Source organism: Tupaia chinensis, unplaced genomic scaffold (genome assembly GCF_000334495.1).
Source record: "Tupaia chinensis unplaced genomic scaffold, TupChi_1.0 Scaffold000247_1, whole genome shotgun sequence".
In the NCBI taxonomy this organism is placed as follows: Eukaryota; Metazoa; Chordata; class Mammalia; order Scandentia; family Tupaiidae; genus Tupaia; species Tupaia belangeri.
In genome coordinates, this window is record NW_006159725.1 from 4,597,271 (window position 1) to 4,604,178 (window position 6,908).

The 6,908-nt window shown below is 44.1% G+C and overlaps 1 pseudogene; it reads left to right on the forward strand.

The window, feature by feature from the left end:
* The first annotated feature begins 2,842 nt into the window (after positions 1-2,842).
* LOC102474215 (kynurenine/alpha-aminoadipate aminotransferase, mitochondrial pseudogene) lies at positions 2,843-4,663 on the forward strand (annotated as a pseudogene).
* The last annotated feature ends 2,245 nt before the right edge of the window (positions 4,664-6,908 follow it).

The window sequence follows — 6,908 nt, forward strand, 5'->3', positions numbered from 1 at the left end:
TCTTGCCCTAATGAAAGAAATAAAACAAGACAGTTTTTAAAAAGCAAACTACAGGGGCCATCAGGTGGTATAGTGGTTAAGGAAGTGGACTCCCACATGGTTGTCTGTGGTTCAAGTCCCAGACTCGGCAGCTTGAAACTCATGTCAGGTGCTTGTGTGTGCCCAAAATTCTGAGAGAAGGGAGGAGAAGGGACCATGATGTGGTTATCTCCCCAGGGGAGTGATTTCTTACTTTCTCTCTCTCTCTCTGTCTCTGGGGAGTGCATGTGCCTTACAGCAAAAATCTCTTTTATTTTTATTTTTCTCTTTTTTGGAGAAGTTTTTCCTATAGGGTGCGTGCACTCGCCAGAAAGAGAGAGAAACAGAGAGACAGAAAGCAAGAGCTCACCCTCCAGGGGGGATGGCCATGCTGCAATCCCCTCTCCTCCATTCTCCTCTCGGGATCTTGGGCACGCACGCACACGTGCCTGGCATGAGTTTAAGCCACCAGGTCTGGGACTCATACTGCGGTCGACCACATGGGAGTCCAGCGACACAGCCATTACACTAACTGCTGGTCCTGCAAAAAACTCTTTTAACAACAACAGCAAAGAATCCGTTGGCATGACTAAATCGGAAGGCATGATGGAAGCGTCAGATGCTTTGCCCACGTCTGTGCGTCGGTGTGAACGCTCAGCTCCAATGCAGACTGCCGGGTCCTGCAGGGGAATGGCCAAAATGAACGATATTGGTGAGGTCCTGAACAAGTCTGCTTTCAAACTGTATGGTAGTGGCGCTCCTGGAAGTCAGTGTGTGTTAAAACTATGGCCCCCTCCCCACCCCTCCCCCCAATTGTGTAAAATGGCGTTAAGTTACGAAATTTAGGTTTTCAGCTCCATAAATGTCCCAAGGCCCATTCAAAAGTCCCAAGGCCCATGTGAAACGTAAGACAATTCTTTGTTCAGGCGACCTGTTCTGTGCTTTGCAGGACGCCAGCTTGTCTAGCTCTCAAGCACTAAATGCCTTTGGCATCCCACACAAACAGTCCCACACACTTCTAAAGTGCCCTGTAGGGAACAGTGTCATCTCAGTTGAAAATCGCTATATATTCTTTTTTCATTAAATTTTTGTTTTGAGAGATTTTTGCTATAGGACGCAAGCGCTCCTCAGGCAGATAGAGACAAAAAGCAAGAAATCACCCCCACCACCACTTCCTGCCCAGGGGAATGGCCACACTGCAATTCCTTTCCCTCTATTCTCTTCTGGGGATTTTGGATACTCATGAACTTGTCTGGTGTGAGTTTTGAGCCATCGGGTCTTAAACTGGTTGGCCACATGGGAGTCAGCGCCTTAACCACTTTTGCCACCTGCTGTCCTGAAAATTGCTATTCAGTGATTTACCTGCATCCTGGATTCACAGAATGTCTTCACTTTCCTCTTAAATTGAACAGATGGAGACAGCAACGACTGAGAAATCAGCATGAAAGGCATGTGTGTACTTGGCATGAGCTGTCTCCTGCTCTGAACTGCCCTCGCTCCCCGGCACAAGCCACCAGACCTGCCCAGAAGCCCTCTCTGTTTGATGAGACTGGGTCTGTATTCCCTCTGGCTTTCTAAATAGTTTGCCCTCCCCTAAAGGCATGCCAATATATGTTCACACAGTATATGTATGCCCCTGTCTTATCACATCTTTCCTAATGTTCTTCTTTTTTTTTTTTTTTTTGAGAGTTTTTTGCTATAGGGCATGTGTGCTCACCAGAAAGACAGAGAGAGACAGAGAGACAGAACACAAGAAATCACCCCCCAGGAGGGATGGCTACGTCGCAATCCCTTTTCCTCCATTCTCTTCTTGGGATCTTAGGCATGCATGCACACGTGCCTGGTGTGAGTTTAAGCCACCAGGTCTAGGACTTGAACTGTACGGTCAACTACATGGGAGTCCAGCGACATAGCCATTATGCCTACTGGTGGTCCCGAGAATGTTCTTTCTTAAAAAAAAATTAATTAGTACTCAAAAACTCAGCTTCTGTCTTTATTTAAATAACATGACTCTTATTTCATCAACCTCCTTATTTGGTTTCTTCTCATCTTTTTAGTTTTTTGGTTTTGTTTTGTGGTAGAATGAGTGTGCTCACCAGAGACAATGAGAGGGAAAGTAAGAAATCAACCTCCCAGGGGCGATGGCCATGCATTTCCTTTCTCCTCCTGGGATTTTGGGCACACACACACACACACACACACACACACACGTGCCTAGTGAGGTTTTCAAGCCACTGAGTCTAGGACTTGAGCTGTGGTCACTCATGTGGGAGTTCAGTGCCTTAACCACCGCATCACCGACTGGCCCCACCTTCTCTTAATCTTTATAGCGGACTTGAATATTCTCAATACAGAGGATGCACCTTACAAAGATTCAGGAACCAACTTGAAGAGCCTCCCATTGGCCAAAGAGGGCATGATTTGAAAGTCAACAGGGATAATAACCAAAATGTTTGAAACATCAGGCCAGATTCAAGTCAGTGGCTAAAGGATCTGGATCACACATGGCCAACAGTGGTTTGAATCCTGGCCCTGGTGGCTTGAGAAACACACTGGGCATCTTTGACCTGATTCAGGCACTGGGCCAGGCTGCAAGAGCCTTGAGGCTGACATCCCTGACTGCCCCACATACCCAGGGCACTGACCAGGGACCCGGAGTCCTCTGCAACTGAAGGGACATGGTGCTGGCTGTCCGAGACATGATCTACACACGTTCTTCACAGCAATCAGCACGACCTGAAAGCCTTTGGCCATCTGAGTCTTGACTGACATATTGAGCAGGTCATAAAAGCCACTCACCCCTTTGGGATCACTAAATCTGAACATGCTTCCCTTTAGGATGGCCGTTCTCACTGTAGAAGATGGAGAGACCATCCAATGTGGAGAAGAGATGAAGAGAGCGCTTCAGTATTCTCCAAGTGCTGGAATGCCAGCACTTGTGTCTTGGCTCAAACAGCTACAAATAAAATTGCATAATCCTCCCATGCATTACTCACTCAGTCAAGGACAAATAGACTTATATGTCACATCTGGCAGCCAAGATGGCTTTGTAAGGTATTCGACATGATCGTTAATCCTGGAGATACTACCCTGCAAATGAACCTGTATTCAGGAACTCTTCAAACCCTTCGACCACTGGGCTGCAACGTTATTAATGTTGCCAGTGATGAGATGGGGTGATTCCAGACTCCCTTGAGGAAACTCTTTCCAAACGGAAACCAGAAGATTCAAAGAATTCTAAGAAAAACACCCCCGAACTTCTTTATACTGTTCCAGATGGCAATAACCCTATTCAGTACTCCTTGACAAGTGATGGCTAAAAAGAAATCTGATCATGCAAGAAAATATGATTTTTTCATAATAGAAGATGATCCTTACTATTAATATTTTCTTCAGTTGATGAGTTTTGGGCACTTATGTTTCTTTCCAAGGGCATTGATGGGCGTGTCATCAGAGTGGACTCTTTCAAAAACCCTCTCCTCTGGGTTGAGAATAGGATTTATAACTGGTCCAAACCCTTGATAGAGAGAATTATTTTTGTTATTTTCTTGATAGATTTTTGCTATGTGCTCACCGCAGAGACAAAGAGAGAGAAAGTGAGAAAACGCTCCCCCCCCCACCCCCGGGGAGATGGCTATGCCACAGTCTCTTCTCCATTCTCCTCTGAGGATCTTGGGCATGCATGCACATGTGCTTGGCATGAGTTTCATACCTCTGGGTCTGGGACTTGAACCGTGATTGGCCATATGGGGGTCCAGCGATATAAGCAACCAGTAGAATTATCTTACGTGTGCAAGTTTCAGCATTGCATCCCAGCACGGTGGCATAGCTTCTGCACCTACAGGCGGAAGAGGGTTTCCTGGCTCAGGTAGACAGGGTTATTGGTTTCTAGAGGAACCGGAGGTGTGCAGTATTGGTAGGTACGGAGAAGTGGTGAAAGTGGTTTGGCAGAATGGCCTACTCCTTTTGCTGGAATGTTCTTATGGATTAAAATTAAGGGCATTTATGATACAAAACAACTTCCTGAAGAAAAACTCCTTTTTAATACTTCCTGGATAGCCTTTCTACATCGATAACTTAGCTTTTAGCCCTCATGTGAAGGCGTCCTTCTCAGCTTTTCCACACAGGTGAATGTGGCCTTTCAGATATTAGCACAGTTTTTTTTTTTTAATTTTACATTTTTAAAATTTCCTTTTCTTTTATACATTCAATCACATTATTTAGCTTACAAAATGAATATTTCAACATGTGAAGATTTCTCCCTAGTCCAGTTGATAAAACTATAAAATATCTTCAACAGATAATACCACATTTCTTTGTCCTAGTAATGCTTTGCCTCTCTAATTTTCTTCTAAATGTCCTTTCTCAGACCCTACTCTTTCACTATATCTGGTATTTACATCCATTTACTGTGTTTCTATATCCCTTAGTCAATCAGTTTCAGTCACAGAGTGTGGATGCTTGGTATATATTAAGTGGGGACATACAATGTCTCTCCTTCATAGCCTGGCTTGCTTCACTCAGCAGTAAATCTTCCATATTAGCACAATTTTTATAAAAGAATCTTTATGAAGAAATCGAGCTAATTGTACTACTCGTGGATTTTTCAGATAAATTATTTCTGTGTTTTGGCAGAAAGAAATGATTCTTGGTGTTAGACTTACAGATTGGATTTCATCAAGTGTGTTGTAGCTCTGGTAGCAGGTTGTCGGGAAAGGCACGATGTATTTTTCCATGCAGAAATGCATCATGATTTTCCTGACAACCCAATAGTTTAATAGACGATTTTTTTGAGAGAGAGATTTTTCCTATAGGGTGTGTACACTTGCTGGAGAGATGGAGAAAGAGAAGTCACTCTCCAGGGTGGATGGTCCCATTGCAAGCTCTTCTCCTCCATTCGCTCCCTCAGGAATTTGGGCACACATACACACGCCCCTGGCATGAAACTCAAGCCTCTGGGTCTGGACCTGACCTATGATTGTCCATGTGGGTGTCCAGTGACGTGATCATTACGCTGTCTGCGGATTCCTAACTAGATGACTTTTGAAGTGCCTTTCAGTCCACCATATTGCCAAAATATATTTGTAGTCTACTTATGCCTTTGGATAAACTTTCAACCTGCAAAAAATTATTTTTATCTTACATTGTATCATAAAGAACTCTGTAGTTGCTTTATAATTTCTTATAAATTTCCTTTGAAACAAATGAAGTTTCTGCACTAAATTTTGAAAGCTAAAGGAAATAATGAAGTTTAAAATAGTGTACAATGTGCATTTTTTCTTTCTAGGAAAATTTAATGAGAGTTTGTTGCAAAAGATTGCTATAATTTGATGATTATATTAATAAGTGTTACTTATTAAGAGTACCATGGACGTTTTGTTATACCACAAAAATCTTTCTCTCTTTGTCTCTCTCTCTTTTTTAAGAGTTTTTTTTCTCTCAGGGTGTATGTGCTTGCTGGAGAGAGAGAGAGAGAGAGAGAGAGAAAGAGAGAGAGAGAGAGAGAGAGAGAGAGAGAATGAGAGGGAAAGTGAGAAATCGTCCCCCAGAAGGGATGATCATGCCACAATTCCTTCTCCTCTATTCTCCTCTCGGGATCTTGGGCACGCATATGAGCCAGCGTGAGTTTCAAGCCGCCTGTCAGGGACCCAAACCACAGTCCATTATGTGGGAGTCCAGCAATGTAACCGCTACGCCATCTACTGGTCTCAACACAAAAATCTCTTTAAAATAAAATACTGAAACGAAGGGGAAAAAAAGAAAGAAAGAAAAAAAAGAAAAAGAAAACCATGTGTGGATGCAGGTTCCAAATCCTGACAGGATAAAGAAATCGAGGAGAGGGGCCAATAGGTGGCATAGTGGTTAAGGCAGTGAACTCACACATGGTTGACTGCAGTTTGAGTCCTGTATCTAGAGGCTTGAAACTCAGGCCAGGTGTGTGTGCGTGCATTCTCAAAATCCTGAGAGGAGGATGGAGGAGAAGAGATTGCAGCATGGGCATCCCCCTTACCAGGTGATTTCTCACTTTTTCTCTGTCTCTGTCTCTCTGGTGATCACATGTGCCCTATAGCAAAAATCTCTCTTTAAAAATAAAAAAGAAATGGAGAAGGGATTGTGGAATGATGATGCCCCATTGGGGGTGCTGCTTTCTCTCTCTCTCTGGCAAGAGCTTGTGCCCTTGACCAAAAAATAAATAAATGGAAACACTTCAAATATATTTAATGCCATGTTATTATGTCATTATGTATGACACTGAAAAAAGCAAATTAAAAAAAATCTGTAAATGTAATCATTGGGATATGTCAGTAAACCAACTCATTGACCTTGAAATGAATCTTTCTGGAACCAGCAGCTAGCGTAATGGCTATGTCACTGGACTCCCATGTCGTCGACTGTGGTTCGAGTCTCAGACCCGGTGGCTTAAACTCACGCTGGTGCATGTGCATGGATGCCCAAGATCCCGAGAGGAGGATGGAGGAGAAGGGATTGTCCCCCCTGGGAAGGGGGTGATTTCTTGCTTTCTGTCTCTCTGTCTCTGTCTGTCTCTCTGGCAAGCGCACGCACCCTATAGCAAAAAAACCTCTCCAAAAATATAAATTAATCTTTCCTATGAGAACTACCCAACTAGGTCATCACTTAGGCAAGGGGGCTTCTCTTCCTCAGAGAGATCTAGCTGGTCAATGAGGTTGGGATTCTAGAACTGGAATATCACATGTCACACCAGTGAATGGGTGGAGCCGGGCACTGAGCGTCAAACGCTGCTCACGTTACAGGAGACAGATGACCATGCACGGCAGAGCTCCCGGCAGGAGACGATGACAAGGCTGTGAGGGACCTGAGGCCCAGCCCTGGTGAGACACTGGCTGGGATCATACTGGAGGCCCTAGGTT